Source organism: Triturus cristatus, chromosome 7 (genome assembly GCF_964204655.1).
Source record: "Triturus cristatus chromosome 7, aTriCri1.1, whole genome shotgun sequence".
Classification (NCBI taxonomy): domain Eukaryota; kingdom Metazoa; phylum Chordata; class Amphibia; order Caudata; family Salamandridae; genus Triturus; species Triturus cristatus.
Genome location: NC_140590.1, coordinates 31,201,397 through 31,223,835, shown reverse-complemented (window position 1 = coordinate 31,223,835; position 22,439 = coordinate 31,201,397). Strand labels below are relative to the sequence as shown.

General features: G+C 46.3%; 1 protein-coding gene across 3 annotated transcripts in view; it reads left to right on the top strand.

The window, feature by feature from the left end:
• LOC146808737 (cell adhesion molecule CEACAM7-like) overlaps positions 1–22,439 on the top strand; it is a 372,135-nt gene that overhangs the window by 21,672 nt on the left and 328,024 nt on the right. The window contains exon 1 of one of the 3 annotated variants that reach the window (XM_085615552.1): positions 5,680–5,904. The exons of 1 other annotated variant lie outside the window; for it this stretch is intronic. The gene's annotated coding sequence lies outside the window, so the exon portion shown is untranslated. Of the gene's footprint in view, positions 1–5,679; positions 6,066–22,439 lie in introns of those variants that run through there. One more of the 3 variants, XM_085615551.1, reaches the window with a different exon arrangement.

Below are 22,439 nucleotides of genomic sequence, written 5' to 3'. Positions count from 1 at the left end.
CTGAATAGACCTGTGCTCTGCCACCACAATGCCGGCTCCGCTCCCTGTGGAGCGGCTGATGTCTCTGCCCTGCTGCTGAAAGGAAAGAGCAGAGTCACCACAACAAAGTGCTCCAAAACCGGACTGAGCCAGGCCCAGGCCCCCTGGCGACAGAGAACAAAAGAATTACTGTATAAAAGAAGGAGTCCTGCTCCTAAGAAATCAGATCCTGTTTGCGCCAAGAAGAAACTCTGCCTGAAGAGAAGGACCTGGAAAAGCTGCATGGAGGAGTACTGTCTCTAAGCCTGAGAGACTGGCCTGTGGTGGGAGCCTTGCTGCTGAAGGAGAGGAAGAGACTGAAGAAAAGACTTTTATTCAACTTGTGCTTAACAAACAATCTCCAAGGGGTTGCTTGTGAACTTGCCCCCTGAACTGCGCCCCAGGAACAGTGGGCGCTACCTTTCCCCTGGAAGAAGAGGAAGCTGCTGGAGGCGACCCTGCAACGCTGACCCCAGAGAACCTGGGTGCCCCTCATCTGAGCACCGCGACATCTGCCACCGGGGCTACTGTGAGCACCGCCAGGGCCTGTCTACCTGGTCCAAGCACCCCAAGCAACTGCCCCCCGAGCCGTAGCTCGCACCGTAAAGAAGAGACTGATCAGGCTCCGAGCTCCGAGCCTCTGCGACCCCCTGCCCGTGGAAGCTCCTGTGAGGACCTGCGAGGCCCTGTTCATCCTCTTCGTGAAGCCGGCAGCACGACGCGCTGAAGAGATTGCCCCCGAGCTGCCTCTCCTGCTTCTGACCTGGGACGAGTGCCTGGGGACGTCCTGAAGCACCCCACGAAGCATCGCCGCCCGCTGACCAGGAGGGACGACAACGCGACGTGGGACGCCCATCTAGGGACCCCTGAGGCTGCTGCGCCCTTCTTCCCCCAAAAGCAAAGGTACTGTGTGCTGCGCGCTTTAGTACGACCCGTCCGTTGCTTTGTTCGGGCCGTACTGGTGCTTTCGACCCGCTACGCTGTTCACGCGTGAAGCGTGAACTTTGGCAACCTTCGTGTTCAACTGTATTCCATTGAAAGCATAGGACGTTGCTCACGCGAGAAGCGTGAGTTTTGGACAGAGGCGTACCGAACATGTACGACACGTACCTACGAGGGTACGGTCCGTACGGTTCACGTCCCGAGTACGCGTGCTCACGCAAGAAGCGTGAGAAACGGCAAGACACGTTAAAAACCTCGTACGAAGCGCACCGAGGGCGCTACGAAGCGCACAGACACAGAAAGAAGCCTATTTTGAATAGAAAAGTGCCATTTTAAGACCTGTGGACTGCCTACAAGCTGAAAGTAACTGGAACCTTATTGAAGTGAAGACCTGTAGTGTTGAAAGCCTGCTTAAAGAAATCTTTTATATAAAAAGTTTATTTTTACAACAATTTAGTCTTGTGTCTCTGTGTGGTGGGTTGGTGGTTGTTGTGTGGGACACCTTGAATGCTTAACCTAATGCCCTCTGGAATCTAGCCTGACTGCTCGCACCACGTTACCTAGAGGGTGAGCAGGGGTTATTTTTAAGAGGTAATCCTTTGCCCTGACTTAGAGGAAAAGGGTGCCTGCTTGTCGCAAGTGCATACCTGCGCCAACCAGAGACCCCGGATTCTAACAATATGGATTTTGGCAGCTGATCGGGGCTCAGGAGGGGTCTCGTCCGATGTCATAATCTAGAGGGAAGTGGAGTTAAAGGTACAGTGAGCAAGGAGGACATGTGTGCTCAAGGATCCTGCTGTGGGTATGGGCAGCGCAACCTTACTTGGTCTTGGTATGGAACCCTTCTGTAAACCTGCTGTGGTCTCCCGTCGTCTCGGCTGGTGTGAAGCGCCGGGGAGACGGTGCTTTTATACCGATGAGCCCTCTGGATTACGTGACAGTGACTTCGTAGAGAGGCAGGGAGGAGCGGCGCTTACGTACGCAGACGCCCGGCCGCATCTAGGAGCCGGAAGGGCTGGTAAATGCTGCGCCTGCATGCGCATGGGCGATGGTGCTGTTAGTGAGAAAAGGATCGGCCATGTTGGAATGGTCCGATAGCAGTGATTGTGCAAAGAGAGAGTGCACAAAGGGGTCTGTATGCACTGGGTTAAGTGCAATAAAATTCGAAACTAGGGATGAATTACTTTGCCCATTGCCAAGGTTGAGGCCTGGTGTTATGTGTAAAAAGCGTGGTACAGGGAGTCCTTAGCACACAAGTAGTGTGCATGGGGCCAGTCTGGTCCAGTCTGAGAAATGATCTCAGCTGGGGTTCAAGTAAAGGTTTGCGCTAGAAAGGTGGATCCTAAGGGGTTAGAAAGGTTAGCATGGGGTTATTAACGATGATTTATGTTCTCCTGAGGCTGTTCCAAGGGATGTTGTCGTTGAGGCCTGTTTTGTGACTGGACAGGCTGTAGAACCATCTTTGCTCCTTTTCCAGGAGGCGCCTCTGAATGTTTGGTAGGTTGGGGTCTAATGCTTCTATAATGACCCAACGCATGTCATTAGTCGTGTGGCCTACTTCGAGGACATGGTTTATCATGCGGGTGGTATTTTTCTTACACTGTATTGTGCTGCGGTGTTCGCAGATTCTGGTCTTGATCTTGACGTTCGTCATGCCAATATAGGTGAGGTTGCAGGGGCAAACGATGCGGTAAATCACCGAAACCACCAAAAACCTCAGTCTAGAAACAGGGACCATACTCCATGCTCTTTATCGATAATGCGAGAACTAATAATATATAAAACCATGAAAGGGAAGGGAATCTAACTACTAATATCTATTTTATATCTCGATAGATTCTCCCCCTAGCCAATAATCTGCATAAACCATCAGGAAGGTCGATATAGGGTTCAAATATTAGAAAGGAACAGGTGAGAGAATTTCTGAATACTTTCCTAAAGAGCATGGAGTATGGCTTTGAGAAAATAATCCTAGTGATAGGTAACCTTGTAAATAATCTGAGTAACTTTGACGTTTGGATCAAAGTCTTTTTAATTCCCAAAAGGCCTGGAATCATTATTCTATTAGGAAATTCCAACAACTTGCAACTTTGCCTGTATCACACAGGAGATCCTTCCTTGCTTTAATAAGTCTCAGGTGAGAACAGAAAACGAAAATGTAACTTTGATTTTTGGTTATGAATGATGAGGATTTGTAAGCCCTTATGACAGAATGAAGTTTGAAAGCGTTCTTTCCTGTGTGTGATACCAGACGTCGATAAGGATGTCAAGAGGAGTTAGATTCAGCGTATTGGAAGGGTCCTTAAGATCTATCTTCATGTTCCCTCATATCCTCCCTCTCCCTGGTTCTAATTATATAGGCTTGAGTGAATGAAAATGGGAATAGTAACATAAACCCAAAACTATTTGCAAATAGTTTTTTATGTGGTCGTTAGATGTCAACTTAAAAATTGCAATGCATCAGAATGATGACTATGTAAAAGCTACAATTACAATATGAAATGTCATCTGATTCAGATAGAGTTTATATGTGAGATAGGGTGTTAATATATGACAGTTCTATGTACAGTGATTTATATATTTTACCACAGAGGTGTTTTTAAATTGGTTTATGGGACAAACATTACGAACAAAGGGAGTCGCAAATGTCAGTCTTGAGAAAGATGGTGCAATAATTTTCTTCCCATCGAGACGCGTCAGCGCTTTTTTTTACACGAACCGTGTACTGATTGGAACCACATATTAAGATTCAATTGTAATATCGGGTTCTAGTTGGTGTACATTGTCTTATCACGGATGTGTGTGTTATGACAAAGTTTGGTGTCTTCTTTTATGTGTACTCTCTCTATGTAGCTTGAAAATTTTTAGGATTGAATAATAGGCTGTTGATTTTAGATTGGCCTTTTTAAAAAAATCTTTCTTTTTAATGCGTTTGTACCTAATTTTTCTTACTCACATAATAACGAATAAATTGCTATATTGCCTTTTTAAACAAAACAATTGCGTATAATGAGTTTGGGTTTAACTTTCTACTCTCACTGCATGGATGGTATAAACGAAGTGTGAAAAGCCTGAATGATCAATGGGATTATTTTTAAGATTGTGAATTGGTGAGTAAATAACGCTAGTTATAAGAGATTTGTAGCTATTAGTCCAAAGGAAACCCTCTTTGTGACACAATACATGATGGCCCGCGTAACTCGGCCCACCTTCGCCCAACAGACAAGGTCTTTAACCTAGGCGTCATCCTGGATAGCAAGCTATCTATCAAGAAACAAGTCAACGCAGTCCCAGCCACCTGCTTCCACACCCTCCCCAAGATCTTCGGTTGGCTCCAAGTCAACACCAGGAGGACTGCCATGCAGGCCCTAGTCACCAGCAGGCTGGACTCCGGGAACACAGTCTACGTAGGAATCACTGCATGCCCCCTGGAGAGACTCCAGACAAGTCAAAACTCAGCAGCAAGACTCTTCCGCAACCCCCCCAGAAGGACCCACATCTCACCCCACCTCAAGAAACTACACTGGCTCCCAATCATGACGAGATGCCAGTGCAAGATGCTGCCCATGCTTACAAGAACTTGCACAATGTAGAACCTGAATACATCAACAAATGCCTGACCTTCCAACAACAGAGCAGACACCTTCAATTGGCTTCCCTCTCCCTCCCAGACACCCCACAGACTCCCCGAACGAGCAGCGGAGGACGCTCCTTCTCGCACCTGGCAGCCAAGGCATAGAACAACCTTACCCACCACCTCAGGACCGCTCCATCGCTCCAGAAATTCAGGAAACAATTTAAAACCTAGATATTCGAATAAACAACCCACCATGAAGAAGCCAACATCTCCAGCACCTCGAGACACTCACAGGAGTTTTGCAGGCCTTTATAAATGTTTGATTGATTGAATATTACCCATCTGTTTATCTTTCTTTTAAACTAAGCAGTCCCCATGTCAAAATGTATACTCGCATTTGAATGTCCAAAAGGTTTCAGCAGTGCGCAGTGCAATAGCGTTATCTGAAAACACTTGCATTGTAGAACAGCATCAATAACTGTAGATCTGCACTTAATTTGGAAATCTATTGTCTTTTTTTCTCACCTTCCTCTCAATCTATGCTCCTACTGACCTGCCACTCAGGATTGACTTTGACTGTAGAAAATATCACCCAAAGAAGGCCTATTTGCCGTATTTTTCTGTATTTAAAAATAAATACAGACCGGAAAATAAATAGTTTTCTGTCTTTATCTGAAAAATGAGTAAAAACGGAAAACAGGGAGCCCTATTATAAACCAAGCAGTTTCTATGTCGGACTGTTGTCTGATTTTATTTAGTTTTGTATTTCATTCTGAATTCACATTCTTACTCATTTTCATATGGACAGTTCAAATACATTTCGGTCTGATGTAAACCTGACTGAGGAGCGACAATGTAAGCTGTTCTCTTACTTCTGTGCCATAGACTTTAAAGTTCAGGACACAAACAATACCAAATGTACAGACAATTATTGTATTGGGTTTCAGTGCAAAAATATTCATAGATGCAGAAGAGAGAGGAAGTTATAACTGAATAAAAAATTGTAAAAACCAGAGAGCTGATCCCGGGGGTTGGTCAGAAGCAAGAACTAATCCTTTCTTTTCTGAAAGCGGAAGTCAATAATGCCAGTTTGTGATTAACTAACTTCCTCTCCCCATGTAATGCGTGTTCAAGGGCACGTCAGTGCACCAGGAAGTTTATACATAATATATCTTGTTACCCGTGTTAGGCGCAGAGAGCTCCACCGCTGATCTGGGGGCATAAGAGCAAGTAAACAGATCTGAGCTCTCCTGTGCGAGGGAAGCGCCGCGAAGCAGAGAGATCAACATTCAGGCGGCAGGCTCTTGAACTGAGACAGCTCTCAACGTCAGAAGAGACTTCGGGAGCCAGAAGGGACAGGTGCCCCGGTGAGTGACTGTGCCACTCCTAAGTGACTGTGCTTCTCTCAGCCAAGGACGGGGAAAGGTGCCCTGGGAAGTGACGCATTAAACTTTCAGCTGAAGGAAGAGACAGGTGCCCCAGGAAGTGATGCGTGAACTTTCAGCTGAAGAAAGAGACAGGTGCCCAGGTAAGTGATGCATGAACTTTCAGCTGAAGAAAGAGACAGGTGCCCCAGGAAGTGATGCATGAACTTTCAGCCCAAGAAAGAGACAGGTACCCTGGGAAGTGACGCATTTACTTTCAGCTGAAGAAAGAGACAGGTGCCCCGGGAAGTGATGCACTAACTTTCAGCTGAAGAAAGAAACAGGTGCCCTAGTGGTAAGTGATGCATGACCTTTCAGCTGAAGAAAGAGACAGGTGCCCTGGGAAGGGACGCATGAACTTTCAACTGAAGAAAGAGACAGGTGCCCTGGTAAGTGATGCATGAACTTTCAACTAAAGAAAGAGACAGGTGCCCCGGGAAGTGATGCATGACCTTTCAGCTGAAGAAAGAGACATGTGCCCCGGGAAGTGATGCATGACCTTTCAGCTGAAGAAAGAGACAGGTGCCCCGGGAAGTGATGCATGAACTTTCAGCTGAAGAAAGAGACAGGTGCCCTGGTAAGTGATGCATGAACTTTCAACTGAAGAAAGAGACAGGTGCCCCGGAAAGTGATGCATGACCTTTCAGCTGAAGAAAGAGACAGGTGCCCCAGGAAGTGATGCATGAACTTTCAGCTGAAGAAAGAGACAGGTGCCCTGGTAAGTGATGCATGAACTTTCAACTGAAGAAAGAGACAGGTGCCCCGGAAAGTGATGCATGACCTTTCAGCTGAAGAAAGAGACAGGTGCCCTGGGAAGTGACGCACTAACTTTCAGCTGAAGAAAGAGACAGGTGCCCTAGTGGTAAGTGATGCATGAACTTTCAGCCGAAGAAAGAGACAGGTGCCCTGGGAAGTGATGCATTTACTTTCAGCTGAAGAATGAGACAGGTGCCCTGGGAAGTGACGCATTTACTTTCAGCTGAAGAATGAGACAGGTGCCCTGGGAAGTGACGCATTTACTTTCAGCTGAAGAATGAGACAGGTGCCCTGGGAAGTGATGCATGATCTTTCAGCTGAAGAAAGAGACAGGTGCCCCGGGAAGTGATGCATGAACTTTCAGCTGAAGAAAGAGACAGGTGCCCCGGGAAGTGATGCATGAACTTTCAGCCGAAGAAAGAGACAGGTGCCCTGGGAAGTGATGCATTTACTTTCAGCTGAAGAATGAGACAGGTGCCCTGGGAAGTGACGCATGATCTTTCAGCTGAAGAAAGAGACAGGTGCCCTGGGAAGTGACGCATTAACTTTCAGCTAAAGAGAGACAGGGGCTTTAATGGAGATGAGGCATGTGACCGAGTAAATGAGAGAGGCGCGCTAGGCCAAGATAAGAGACAGGTGCCGTGGTAAATGGTGAGTGACAGAGACACTCTTAGCAACTAATACAGTCAGGGAACTATTTAAATAGCACTTTTCACTCAAGGTGTGCTTTTAGAGTTTATTTACTGTTTGGTAGTTAATCATGGTGATTATTTACAAGAGGCCTGCGCCACCGGAGCGTGATTTCCTAGCAGGCCTCTCATTCATATCTATGCGACGCTGCTTTGCGTGGCCTCATAGATATGTAGTAAGGCTTGCCTCACTCTATGAGGAGGAGTTGTTGCGGTGGGTTAACCATCTCAAGTTAAACCCAGATAAAACCGAGCTGATCCTTACGGGTGGCTCAGGGAATCCCTGGAATTCCAACTTCTGGCCCCATTCTCTGGGATGCCCTCCATCCCCTGCGAAGTCGGTTAAAAGTCTGGGAATTGTAATTAGTAACGATCTTACGATGAAAGCGCAGATTAATTCTGTGGTATCTGCTTGTTTTTTTCACCTTCGAAGAATTCGTAAAATAAGCAGAAACTTGACCTTTGTGGCTCGGATTCAAGCTGTTCTTGCGCTGGTGATGTCGCGTATTGATTACACTAACTCTCTGTACGCCGGTATCCCGGCCTACCAATTACATCGACTCCAACTGGTACAGAACCAAGCCGCAAGGCTTGTATATGGTCAACCTAAATCTCACCATGTGAAACCCCTACTACAAAATCTCCATTGGCTCCCCGTATTTCAACGCAGCCTCTTTAAACTAGGCTGCACCGTCTTTAAAGCCCTCTCGGACCACGGCCCGGCTTTCATTATGTCTAGATTGTTACGCTATGTCCCTTCTCGAGTACTGCGTTCTTCAAACATGAATCTATTAACCCCTCGCCCGTTTAAGCGTAAAAAACACGGGGGTCTTTGCTTCTCATTCTTGGCTCCTCAGCTTTGGAATTCCTTTCCTCCTGATCTACGACTATCCTCTTCTTACGCCCAGTTTAGGTCCTCGCTTAAGACCTGGCCGTTCATCCAAGCTCACAACTGAATTTTTCCTTCCCTCTTCCTTTGTTATGCAACTGTCTGACTCCACTTAGCGCCAAGAAACCGTTTGGTGAACGTGCGCTGTATAAGTATTTTTTAACATAACATAACAACACCCATGGCTTTTGACACGTTCCTAGATTTACAAGGATTTGTAAGCCTGGGAAAAAAGTCAAAACTGTGCGCTTCCCCAGGGGAGGTGTAACAAGGAGAAATCACTTTGTTTCTCCTCTTTTTTTCCTCTTACCATGTGTTCTGCAGCACACAGAAAGAGGGAAACACGCCCATTGATTGGTCCTTTCCTGCACAAAAACAATTTTGCCAACAACACAGATGCTGGTGTTGGCTTTCAGTTGCAAATTGTGCCCCGGCGCCGGCTGAATGGATAGGAAAGCACTGTATCTTGTAAATACCGTGCGTTCCTCCTCTTTCAAATTGGTGCAGTTTAGCAATAAGCCTTGCGGCTCTGCCCTACACCAAGTCCTTGCAAATAAGGCCCCATATTTGTAAATGATGACATAAAGCAGATACGAAATACTCCTTGAGTTACAATAGTGTGACACCTTGAGTGAGTCTTCGCTTTTTAACCTAACCCACTTTGCATGCTGGCATTATTTTGCTCATATTTACAATGGTAACGAAAAATGTGGCAGCAGTTTAGAAACTGTGGGGCCTATTTATGAGACCATTTTGATACTCCGGCAGCGCAGAGTGCAGACCCACATCTACAAGACCACACAAAGCCACCCTGCATGGCTTTTCATGGCCTCGTAGATATGGTGTAAGGCAACGAAGCACAAGTCGATGCGTTGCTTCACACTGCATCAGTGAGACTTTCCATGGGCTTTGCGTTGGGTGTTCCCACGCAACACCCATGGGTTTTGAAGCATTCCCAGATTTACAAGCATCTGTAAACCTAGGAATGCGTCAAAACTGTATGCCTCCCCAGGACAAGCCTAATGATTGTTTTTGTGAAGGAAGGTGTCCCATTGTGCAAAAAACAACCTGATTTCAATACAAGAACCGTTTTGCAATAGCGCAAGGGTATTTATATTAGCAAAAGGCTGCCTAAGTAGTGCCAGCACTGAGCAAAGAACAGGGATACGGTAAATTGCAGTAAATATGACGCATCCCTGCACCTTCATTATGGTGCAGCAAGCTGGATTGGGGCGTCACATAGCATAATTTTCTTGCAAATAAGCCCCTGTGCTTGTAGTTTTGCTTTGGTCTGCAGGAAACAGCTATGTACTTCAGTGGATCAATAGCTGGAAAATATCTCTTCTGTGCGGTTCTTGTCCTTCTACCCATGGAGCACAAGGTTCTGGTTAGCTGACGCAGTGACCTGGGGCAATATTGCACAAAGTGCCCCCGGGGTGCAATGGACATTTGCACCCACTTTGCAGCCCCTTCGGTGCACTTTGGTATTACAGAAGGGGCCGCAAAAGCTTGTGCAACCCCTTCTGTAACACTGGTTGCCTGGCGCACAGGTAGCCCCAGTTCTATTATCAAAGGGTGTTCCCTCATTTGCATGACTTGCTGGCCCAATGCAAACAAGGGCATCTCTTTGCCTCTGCACCCATGCTGTATAACCGATGCAGAGGCAAAGATGATTTTAGCAGGCGAAAAGGCAAATAATGTGTCAGAAGGTGCACTGATGATGTGCCACAAAAAGGCAGCTCTCTGGTGGGGGTGAAGAGGGTCGTATGGACCCCACGGGCATGCCCTTGCAGGTCAGTGCAGTCACTCACTGCACCTGACAACAAGGGGATCTCTAATTCCTCCTAAAAGTGCAGGCAGATTGCTGCCTGCACAGTACACAAAATGGGGCAGCTGCTTAAGAGCTGCTGCGTATTTCACTTGAATATGCTGCACCCAGGGTAGCATGAGTTTGTGACTGCCTTGAGGGCAGTGCCTTCAACATAATAGGGCGCACTTTCCCTGTTTGCTCACAGCGCACCTGTTTGAATGTGCTCCTTGGCGCTGTTAATATGGAACACAATCAATTATTGATGAAAATGATATCTTGTCATGATTAAGAAAATTGTGAACTCTACATTAACCCCAACTCCAAAATATGTAGTTAGGCAGGCCTTGAAACTGTTGCATATGACTTTACCTTAAAAAATGAAAAGACAATATGCGTTTGGAAAAAAACCCGAAATAAGTTGGTATATGCAAGGGCCAGGAGAGTATCATCAGAGTAGGGTCTGAAGAAAGTCTCTCTTGTACAGAAGTTCTGACCGACCATTTATACCATTCGTGAGGTACAATGAACCGATGTAGCATTCTTGGCCTAGTCATAAACAACAAGTACAACCATCTGATAAGGGGGACACAGGTGGCTCTCGACCTCGGGGAGCGTTAGTGTGGGCCTCTGTGTATGTGTCCAGATGTCTGGCATGGGATCACTACTTGTGGTGTACATGCTGTGTCCTGATTGGCTGAGTGTTCCTAACTTTATATGGCATCTATCTTTGTAGCCTTGGGTAAATCCGGCAGCAATGATCTGAGTTTGTTAAAATGTGTGCAATTAACCTGGCAGTCATTGATATAATTTTAGCCAGCGTCCTCAGACTTGGGCGTACAGATGTCATAGCGTTCATCTGTATTTTCTTTACTGATATTGGCATTGTTATGCATGCACATTTTATGGAGTGCATCAATATTGCATTTATTGGTATTGCAGAGGTCGGGCCTGCATATATCATAGTGTGTATTCATAGATATTAACAAAACCTAGGCTCAGGACTGTCAACTGATGGGTCACAGGTGGTAGGTGCGTAGGTGGGAGGCAAATAGTCAGGCTGGAAACACTTGATCAATCCCACAGATGGGTGCAGTGACATTACAAAGAGTTAAAGGAAATTGCCCCAATAAGGCACACATGGCTGAAGGGCGTACGCAAATTCCTAGAAACACCATAAAAGTCAGCTGCAATATGACTTAGGAACACATAGCCAATCATGACCTAGCAAACGTAGTCATCACACGCTCCCCATGCCGGACATCTGGACATGTTCGCCACTGACCACAGTGTGTCCACCCAAGGTCAAGACCCACTTGTGGTAACCCTTAGACACCTATTTAGGAGTTTGACTCCAAACGCTGCAACCAACATACCTCACCATATATGGTATGCCTGAAACTTTCACAACTGCTCACTTTTTTTTATAAAAGACAGATACTTGCTTAATGTAAATTGAGACAGTCCTTAGACCCTAGGCCTGCAATTGTTCTCCTGGCCATAAAGTTTAATTAAACAAATTGTTCCTCTTTTGCCAAACGCTTCTTGTCTTCTGCTTTTTGAGGGATTTCAAACTCAAACAACATTTAGGCCAGCCATATAGGAGCTGATTTGGACCTCAAACTCACATTTGACCAACAAGGAAGGTGGGCAGACACCACAATTGATTAAAAGTCCTGCAGAAACTGCAGAGCAGAGGTCCGTCCTGAAGCAGCTGATGCAGAGAGTAAGAAACTACATCAGAACATAAACATAGTCAAAAGCATTTGGCAAATGGTAAACTAGAGAGAAGCGAATAAATATAACCTGAGCGCTCTGACACTGACAGGATCTGGCATATTACCTATTTTATACGTCTTAACTGTATCAGACGCAAGGTGGCCTTGGAGGCCATCCCGCGGAAGTCACTTATTTTTTCGATAGTCAGCACGCTAGGAAAGGTGAAGATAGCCCTTTTGCCAGGACTCTATTTTTGTGATAAAGCTATCCTGATTGGGCGGAGTTGACACCTCAGTCTCATAGTTTTTTAGCTCAAGGATTTCTCAGTGCTAAGCAGGTTTCTTAACATCGTTAGTATCTGAAAGGAGTGTGGGAGGTACATGGAGATCAGACCCTGGACATTGGGAATAAATTGGACCCAGAGACTTGGCACAACTTGGATGTGAACCAAATGAAGCGTATCCTGGAGTTAGGAGACGTCCCCCTGTGCACAGCTCGAAGCCCCTATAAACCGGGGTTGATAAGGTTATGTCGTTTAATGTTCATAAATTTTGAAAAGAATGAGATACAACGAGGCTTTAGTTGAATCTTTCAATCGATATTTAGTAGATCATATCAATGAGTAATCTTCCATTTACATCCAAACGTTAAACATTTCGGAAAATAGCCCAATGCATTTCGGTCCCAAACGGACCTTCGTCAGGGGACATATCTATAAACAATAACAAAACGCTAGAGTCAGGAAGTCATTGGAAACGAAAATAGCTTTCATTATACAGAGGCCACACCACCTCTCTGGAATTGGAAATCAGTTTTTTCAAACTCATGCGCAACCTACGTTTGCAAAATTTCTTTGAAAATGCAACTCAAATTGATGAAACTCAGAAAAGTGATTTTCTAAAAGGCCTCAAATCACCCAGCACCTACATGGCTCCCGTGAGCCACAAAAGCTTGGACACCTTTGAGACATTGGTAAAAAAGGATTTACAACTGTTACCTTTTACCAAAAAATCCAAACACCGAAATCTTTCGGTTAAAGAGCACAACATCCTTTTGAAACTAGCTAACAACTCTAACATAACTTGTCAAAATGCTGACAAGGGAGGGGCACTAGTCATCATGGACACGGAGTTCTACATACAACAAGTACAGAACCATGTATCTAACACTGACACTTACATGAAGTTGACCCAGAATCCTACAGAAGAATTCACATCTATTCTTCAAGAAATTTTACAGAAAGCTCTTAATGATGGCGTGATCCAAGAAAAGGCATACAAATTTTTGTTGAAAAGCTACCCTCGGTCACCTTCCTTATATATGCTACCAAAGATACACAAGAACATTGAAAAACCTCCTTTTCGACCTATTGTTTCCACCAGAGGTAGTTTACACGAACCTATCGGAAAATTGTTGGATAGATATCTACAACCGTTTGTGTTAAACATGAGTAGCTATGTACGAGACACCACTGATTTCATCAACAAAATCAACAGCATTACTTTTGATGACAATAATGAATATTGGCTATGTACTGTGGACGTGACATCCTTGTACACTTCCATTCCACATGATGTAGGCATCTCTGCCATTGAACATACGCTTGTCAATTCAAACCTGGATCCTCAACTACAACTGTTTCTATCAGAACTATTATACTTCACCCTGTATCACAGCTATTTTAAATGGCAAGATCAATGGTACTTACAGCTCACAGGTACATCGATGGGCAATTGTGCCGCTCCGGCATACGCCAATATCTTCATGGAAAAATTTGAAACCGAGAACATTCTGAATAACATCACTTGGCAAAATCACGTCACCATTTTTCTCAGATACATTGATGACATTTTCTTTATTTGGCAAGGAGCACACTCTGAACTTATGTCAGCACTCAACACTCTGAATACTATTGATGAAAGAATTCAATTCACTTTTGAAATGCAAGAGGATTCTGCTACATTTCTTGATGTCAAAATCAGTCGGATTCACAACAAGCTTCAACACTCTGGATCAGAGAGTGATACCCCAGTAGCACGCCACAACTTTACAAACTGCTATAATTTCAGTTGTGCGCTTATCCATATCTTGTTTACAACTTGGATGTGGCCATGAGGGGCCACACACAAGTTGTCACGATTTGTTACGATATGGTCTCTGTGATGGCCACCCTTGTCTAGGAGCGGATATTGGCAGACTATCCAGCTCGCTTAGTAACGTGTACCACGCAAACCTTCCCTGTTTAGAGGATAACGTGTGCTAGGAGTGTGCTAAAATATTTGACAAAGACATCTTTTACTGTCAACTCTTCTTGAATTGTAATGTGTATGTGATGATGTGGTGCAACTGTATTATGTGTGCCAACACTGATATCATGCAGGTGCTATTTTAACATATCTCATATTTGTCCTATGTTGCAATACTACATATGCATGTTTATCTTGCGTTTATTGAAATATTCAGATGAATTATTGATGCATTTAGTGCTGATCTCCAAGTGCATAATTTGTAAGAGTGTGTAGGAGAGTAGGATCTGCTTCTTATAGTTACCCCCACTTTTTGCTGATGTTTCACTGTTTTCGACTTAGTCTGACTGGGATCCTGCTAATCAAGACCCCAGTCTATCTGCTTCCTCCTCTAAATTGATTCCATGTACTTTAGGTACACTCCAGATTGGATTCTGGGGTACCCTTATAAGTCCCTTTTATATGGTATACTATGTACCTAGGGCATAGGTACCCCAGAGGCCTTCCAGGGGCTGCAGCATGTATTATGACACCCCTGAGAGGCCATTCAAAATGACACTACAAGTCTGCTACAGCAGCCTGTGTAAGGTGGTGCATACACCCCTTACTGAGATATAGGTTACCTATATCTCTTCCGATCACTGCACATCAGTCACTCGTATGGCAGGCCTTAACAATCATGAAGGCAGGGCGCTGCGTATTTTGTGAGAGGGTGCCCGTGCATGAGCAGAGCTCCTCTGCAACCTTTGGACCTATTCTCCAGGGTTGTCTGTGATGCAGCCATACCCTATATACTTAAGTGCATTATAACCTGGAGGTAAATGATAACTTTAAAACGGCTGCTTAGAAACATGTCGTGTTTGGTGTCAAACACCTTGGAATCATACCTCAACTCCAGTAACTGGTGTGGGAGTTATGATTCCACCCTACTAGAGGGAGAAACATGGCAACACCGGTATACCCGGTGCCAGCTTTCCTGAACCTGGGCATCACAAAATGGATGCTGCCAGCCACAGACACGAGTCTGCCCTCCTGCTGCTGGATGAAACTCTGGCAGGGGAAGGCTTGACAATAGGTTTCCTGTCACAGGGAGGTGTGACCACCTCCCAGACAGGCTTTAGTGTATTGGGGCTGGGTGGGGGCATATTTGATGTCCCTGTGCAAAGTCCAGCTCAAACCGGTAGCAGGAGCCATTTGCTCCTGCTCAGGCACAAAACTGGACAAAGGACATGGGTGTAGCCCCCCCTCTGTCCTGACCCTCCCATAGGTGGGTCCCCAGAGTTTGTCCCACCCCTTCCTTGGGGTATACATTAGGAACCCCTGGCTACAGGACTTTAGATTTACCTGGACGAAACTCTGCTACAGAAACTAAGTACTTTGACTATCTACGCTACGTTGGATGACTCCCTTGGAGGAAAGGAGTTACTCCCCTGCAAGGCAGGCACCTAAGACGCATCTGACCGGTTTGCACCTCCCGAGCTCCTGAGGACTCCGAAGATTTCTGCAACACAGGAGGTGGGTTTTCAAGTGTCCCCCAGGTTGACTAGTGCTCTCAGCAAACCTGAGACCCGCATCCCTCGTGGGGACCGTGCAACCCATACCCCTGTGCACCCTGTCCATTTGCAGCAGCATATGCTTTTTGGAAATCACTGAGGTTGTGCTTTGGGCTACTTGTAGTCCTGACCCTGAGCAGTAATTCCCCTAAAGATTTCTGGCCTACACTCCACGAGTGTTCCGTGGCCTGGTATTTTGTGATTCAGCTCGAAGTACCTTCGGGATCCCTGGTCCGTTGGATTGTGGGTCCCTGTGAAGGCAACTTTAACTTTCAGTGGGCTTTCCTGGTTGCTCCAGACATGCCCTGACTCTCCATCACTTGGGGAGTCCCCCGGACCTTGCTGGTCCTCACCGAAGCATCTTTCCTCGGACCGCCTGGGTTGCAGTTGCCAAGGCTTGTTAGTGTTCAATCCGAACAATGACCCCCCCAGCACTCGACAACCTTCGTGAGACAGCTCACCTCTGGACTTTGGTCATTGTTGACGTCTCTTGGTCCCTGTGGCTGCAGAGTCAAGCTTCACCTCTTCTCATCTGAAGCACCCGACATCTGTGGGCATTCGTCTATCGTGCCCCTGGTCACTACATCCTGTATTTGTAAAGCGCGAACTACTCACCCCTATGGATCTCAAGGCGCTGGGGGCCATCGTGCAAATTAAGTGGGCTATTGCCCAGAGTCACATGGTGCAGAGCTGAGCTGCCGCCGGAGCCGGGGATCGAACTGTGAGCCCTGTACTCCGAAGTCAGCTGCCCTGGCCGCTGCGCCACACCTCTCCACTGACAAATGACCCAGACTCTATCCCCTCTGTTTTTAAGTTCTTCTCAGCTTCGATCCGGGCTTGGGTCCCACAGGACACTTTTCATCTTCCCGGCAGCAGCACTTCTTCGCATCACGCCATTGAAATCAACGAGCGTTTCCGACACCACTTGACCCCTATGCACCCGACTCCTCTGCGATAGGTAACACGGGTACCTCAGTACTCTCAAGGGTGCTTGTCTTAGAACCTTCTATGTTCCAAAGGGTTTGCTTGAAGTCCTCTCCTAAGTGTGCTTAATCTTTAAAATTCCAACCGCGCCTTTCTCATAGAGTTGTACAGAACTCGCGTCTGTGTTCTCACACTGCACACGTCCTCCGTAGGTCCCCTGTGTCACTACCTTGGGTGGTGCCTTGGGGTCCCGGCGATTCTACGTGCTCTAGGCACCGTGTCTAGTCAAGTCGGGGTTGTTATTCCACTTTCTTAGTATATGGTTCGGTCTCCCCCTGGAGCCAGCTGTGTATTGTGCTATTTACTGTCATTCTAGTGCTTTAATATTGTGTATCTTGTGCTCTAATCTCATAAAGAGTTTAGTAGAGAGTGTTTAGTAATAAATACATATATTTTATATTTACCTCGTGTGGTTCTCCTTTCATTTGGTCATTCAGGAGGTTATATACTGGTAAAACAAGCTGCTTTATATTCCTTGGAGACTTAGCCTGAAGGCTGCTCTCCATAGCTACCACTAGGATAGCTTTCAATAAAGGTTGTCTTTAACCTAATCATCAATAAGGGTCGTTTGGACAGGTGCAAGGTGTCCACTTTAATGAGTGGACAGCATATACCAGGCAACTTCTCATATTGGTGTACAGCGGTTGGGATTCAAGCTTGCTATTGTTTTACCAGATAATCTCATTCGATGACCAACTGAAAACCACTAAAGGTACTTAAGGTACATATAAATCAAGACTAGAATAAAGTAAGTTCTACTGAACTTAGAGTTGGGTAGTCAAGGGTCTAGCACACCCTTTCTCCAATTCAAGAGAGTTTTGTAGATCCCACTAGGTTAGGTAGGTGCCACACCACATAACTCTAGTATGTCTTCTAGGCCATAAGTATGACCATATCCCATTCCAGGACTTGAGGACTATGTGTACATCTAGGAAACGGAAGACAGGGAAAAAACCAAACACTCAACGCCTCATAGAGGCCTTGCTTTTAGATGACCTCAGAAAGACCCCAGGGTCTGATGAGGCAGGCAAGGTGGGTGGGACAGCAGAAGAGGAAAGACCAGGAAGTGAAAACTTCTATGACCTGGACTCTGATGCTGGCCAGGAGGATCAAAATGATTCTAACCTGGACAATCCAACGTTTCCTGAAGGTGAGGGAGAAGGCCTCAGTGGCCCTCTCATTACCCCACCTGGAAGAGTTAACAGTTTACCAAGAGGATCAAGATCTCCTTCTGAGGAATCTAATCATTCTGGTACTTGTGTAGGGACCTCTGCTTCTCACAAAAGGGACACTTCTTTTGAGAAGAAATGCCAGCTGCTTGAGTTTGGGAGAGCTAAGCTCAGGATCAAGAGAGAGAGCAATTGGCCTTAGATAGGGAATCCTAGGTCTCCCAAAAAAGCTTAGGCGTAGATGGGACATACTTTTGCCCTGCCTTGTCTTTGCCTACAGAGAGGTTCTTCAGAAGGAGGTTGGTTACAGCCCTTTAGAACTTCTGTTTGGACATCCAGTTAGGGGTCCTTTATGTCTAGTGAAGGAGGGATGGGAGTTACCTCTCAAACCCCCTTAACAGAATACTTTGGACTATGTACTAGGTCTCTGCTCCTGGATGGCTGAGTACATGAAGAAGGCAACTAAAAACCTTGAGGCTAGCCAGGAATTGCAAAAGGCCTGGCATGACCAAAAGGCTGTGTTGACTGTTTATCAGCCAGGACAGAAAGTATGGGTGTTGGAGCCAGTGGCCCCAGCAGCCCTCCAAAACAAGTGGAGTGGCCCTCATATTTTTGTTGAGCAAAAGGGAGAGGTTACCTACCTGGTGGACCTTGGAAATCCCAGGAGCCCCCACAGGGTGCTCCATGTGAACATACTCAAACTATATGTTGACAGGGCAGACATGGGCTTGCTCATGGCTACTGATGAGGGACAGGAGGAAGAGAGTGATCCACTCCCTGGCCTGCTCTCACAGAAGCCTGAGGATGGTTCAGTAGATGGTGTAGCCTTGGTAGGCAGCCTCACTGACCAGCAGCAAGCTGATTGCAGAAAAGTTCTCAATCAGTTTAGACATATGTTTTCACTGACTCCAAGTCAGACTACCTGGTGCACTCATGAAGTGGACACAGGTGACAGTCTGCCTGTTAAAAATAAGATTTACAGGCAACCTGACCATGTCAGGGACTGCATCAGGACTGAGGTCCAGAAGATGTTGGATTTGGGAGTGATTGAACCCTCAGATAGCCCTTGGGCTAGTCCAGTAGTCTTGGTACCAAAACCGCACACTCAGAATGGTAAGAGAGAGATGTGGTTTAGTGTTGACTACAGGGGTCTCAATGCAGTCACTAGGACTGATGCCCATCCAATACCCAGGGCAGATGAGCTTATAGACACTTTGGCCTCAGCCAAGTTTCTGAGCACATTTGATGTAACAGCTGGCTGCTGGCAAATCAGATTAGCTAAGGATGCAAAGCCAAAGACAGCATTCTTTACCCCTAGTGGGCACTACCAATTTGTGGTGATGCCCTTTGGTTTGAAGAATGCACCTGCCACTTTTGAAAGGTTGGTGAATAAAGTCCTTACAGGTCTGGAAGCCTTTAGTGCAGCATATCTAGATGATATTGCTGTCTTAAGCTCCACCTGGGAAGATCTCCTGGCCCACCTGAGAAAAGTTTTGGAGGTCCTGCAAAAAGCAGGCCTCACTATCAAGGCTACCAAGTGTCATATAGGGCAGGGTCAGGTTGTGTACCTTGGCCACCGTGTGGGTGGAGGCCAGGTCTAACCATTGCAGAGCAAAATCCAGACCATCATGGACTGGGTTGCTCCAACCACCCAGATTCAGGTCAGAGCTTTCTTGGGCCTGACTGGGTACTATAGGAGATTTATCAAAGGTTATGGATCCATAGTGACCCCTTTGAATGACATAACTTCTAAAAGAATGCCAAAGAAAGTTCAGTGGACAGTTAGCTGTCAAAAGGCATTTGATGACCTGAAGCAGACCAAGTGCACTACTTTAGGTACACTCCAGATTGGATTCTGGGGTAACCTTATAAGTCCCTTGTCTATGGTATCCTATGTACCTAGGGCATAGGTACCCCAGAGGCCTCCCAGGGGCTGCAGCATGTATTATACCACCCCTGAGAGGCCATTCAAAATGACACTACAAGTGTGCATACACCCCTTACTGAGGTATAGGTTACCTATATCTCTTCTGATCACTGCACATATAAACCTATCAGTCCCCCCTATGGCAGGCCTTAACAATCCTGAAGGCAGGGTAATGGTTTTTTTGTGAGAGGGTGCCCATGCATGAGCAGAGCCCCTCTGCAACCTTCGGAACCTATTCTCCGGGATTGTCCGTGATGCAGCCATACCATATATACTTAAGTGCATTATAACCTTGTGATAAATGCTAACTTTAATATAGCTGCACAGAAATATGTTGTGTTTGGTGTCAAACACCTGGGAATCATACCTCCACACCAGTAACTGGTGAGGGAGGTATGATTAAACCCAACTAGAGGGAGAAACATGGCAACACCGGTATACCCGGTATCAGCTTTCCTGAACCTGAGCATCCCAAAATGGATGCTGCCAGCCACAGACACGAGTCTGCCCTCCTGCTGCTGGGTGAAATTCCGGCAGGAGAAGGCTTGACAATAGGTTTCCTGTCACAGGGAGGTGTGACCACCTCCCAGACAGGCTTTAGTGTATTGGGGCTGGATGGGTGCATTCTGAGAGTGCTTTGAAATCTGCACTGGGGGCACATTTGGTGTCTGTGTGCATAGTCCAGCTCAAACCGGTTGCAGGAGCCAGTTGCTCCTGCTCTGGTGTGAAACTGGACAAAGGACATGGGTGTAGCCACCCCTCTGTCCTCCCATAGGTGGGTCCCCAGAGTTTGTCCCACCCCTTCCTTGGGTATAAAGTAGGAACCCCTGGCTACAGGATTTAGATTAACCTGGACGAAACTCTTCTACAGAAACCAAGTACGTCGACTATCTACACTGCGTTGGATGACTGAAGAATCTCCCTTGGAGTAAAGGAGTTACTCCCCTACAAGGCAGGCACCTAAGACGCATCTGACCGGTTTGCATCTCCCAAGCTCCTGAGGACTCCGAAGATTTCTGCAACACAGAAGGTGGGTTTCCAAAGTGTCCCCCAGGTCGACTAGTGCTCTCAGCTAACCTGAGACCCGCATCCCTCGTGGGGACCGCGCAACCCGTACCCCTGTGCACTGTGTCCATTTGCAGCAGCATATGCTTTTTGGCAATCCCTGAGGCTTGCTTTGGGCTACTTGTAGTCCTGACCCCGAGCAGTCATTCCACCAAAGATTTCTGGCCTACACCCGAGTGTTCCGTGGGATGGTATTTTGTGATTCAGCTCGAGGTACCTACGCGATCCCTTGACCGTTGGCCTGTGGTTCCTTGTGAAGGCAACTTTAACTTTCAGTGGGCTTTCCTGGTTGCTCTAGATGTGCCCTGACTCTCCATTGCTTGGGGAGTCCCCAGGACCTTGCTGGTCCTTACCGAAGCATCTTTCCGCTGACCGCGTGGGTTGCAGTTGCCAAGGTTTGTTGGTGTTCAATTTGGACACTGACCCCCCAGCACTCAACATTCTTTGTGGGACAGCCCATTTCCAGACCTTGGTCATTGTCGACATCTCCTGGTCCCCGTGGCTGTAGTGTCAAGCTTCACGTCTTCTCACCTGAAGCACCCAACATCGGTGGGCATTCATCTATCGTGCCCCTGGTCACTGGCAAGTGACCCAGACTCTGTCCCCTCTGCTTTCAGGTTCTTCTCAGCTCCAATCCAGGCTTGGTTCCCACCAAGCACTTTTCATCTTCCCTGCAGCAGCACTTCTTCGCATCGCGCCATTGATTTCAATGAGCGTTTCTGACACCACTTGACCCCTATGCACCCGACTCCTCTGGGATAGGTAACATGGGTTCCTCAGTACTCTCAAGGGTGCTGGCCTTAGAACCTTCTATGTTCCAAAGAGTTTGCTTGAAGACCTCTCCTAAGTGTGCTTAATCTTTAAAATTCCAACCGCGACTTTCTCATAGAGCTGTACAGAACTCGCCTCTGTGTTCTCACACTGCACACGTCCTCCGTGGGTCCCCTGTGACACTACCTTGGGTGGTTCCTTGGGGTCCCAGTGATTCTGCGTGCTCTAGGCACCGTGTCTAGTCAAGTCCGGGTTGTTATTACACCTTCTTAGTATATGGTTCGGTTTCACCCTGGAGCCAGCTGTGTATTGTGCTATTTACTGTCGTTCTAGTGCTTTAATATTGTGTATCTTGTGCTCTAATCTCATAAAGAGATTAGTAGAGAGTGTTTAGTAAAAAATACATATATTTTATATATACCTCGTGTGGTTCTCCTTTCATTTGGTCATTCAGGAGGTTATAATCTAAAACAAGCTGCTTTACATTCCTTCCAGACTTAGCCTGAAGGCTGCTCTCCATATCTACCACTAGGATATCTTTCAATAAAGGTTGTCTTTAATCCTATCATCCATAAGGGTTGCTTGGACTGGTACAAGGTGCCCACTTCAATTAGTGGACAGGAGATACCTGGCCAACTTCTCACAGAGGGCACCACATACAATTGCCCCTATGATTAGACAAACAAATCTCCAAAACGATATTTGAGTTGTATTTGTCAAAAATTACTAAAATTGTAATGGATTCCCAATTGAAGCATCTATAAGCTAGGTTCCCCAAAGAAATAAAGAAGATTAATAAGTTTTGCCTAGAATGGCATACACATTTCTCCGATCTTAGTAGGGCACATCTGACACAAATATAATTGAGCACATTAAAGCACATATAAAAACTAAATATGCAGG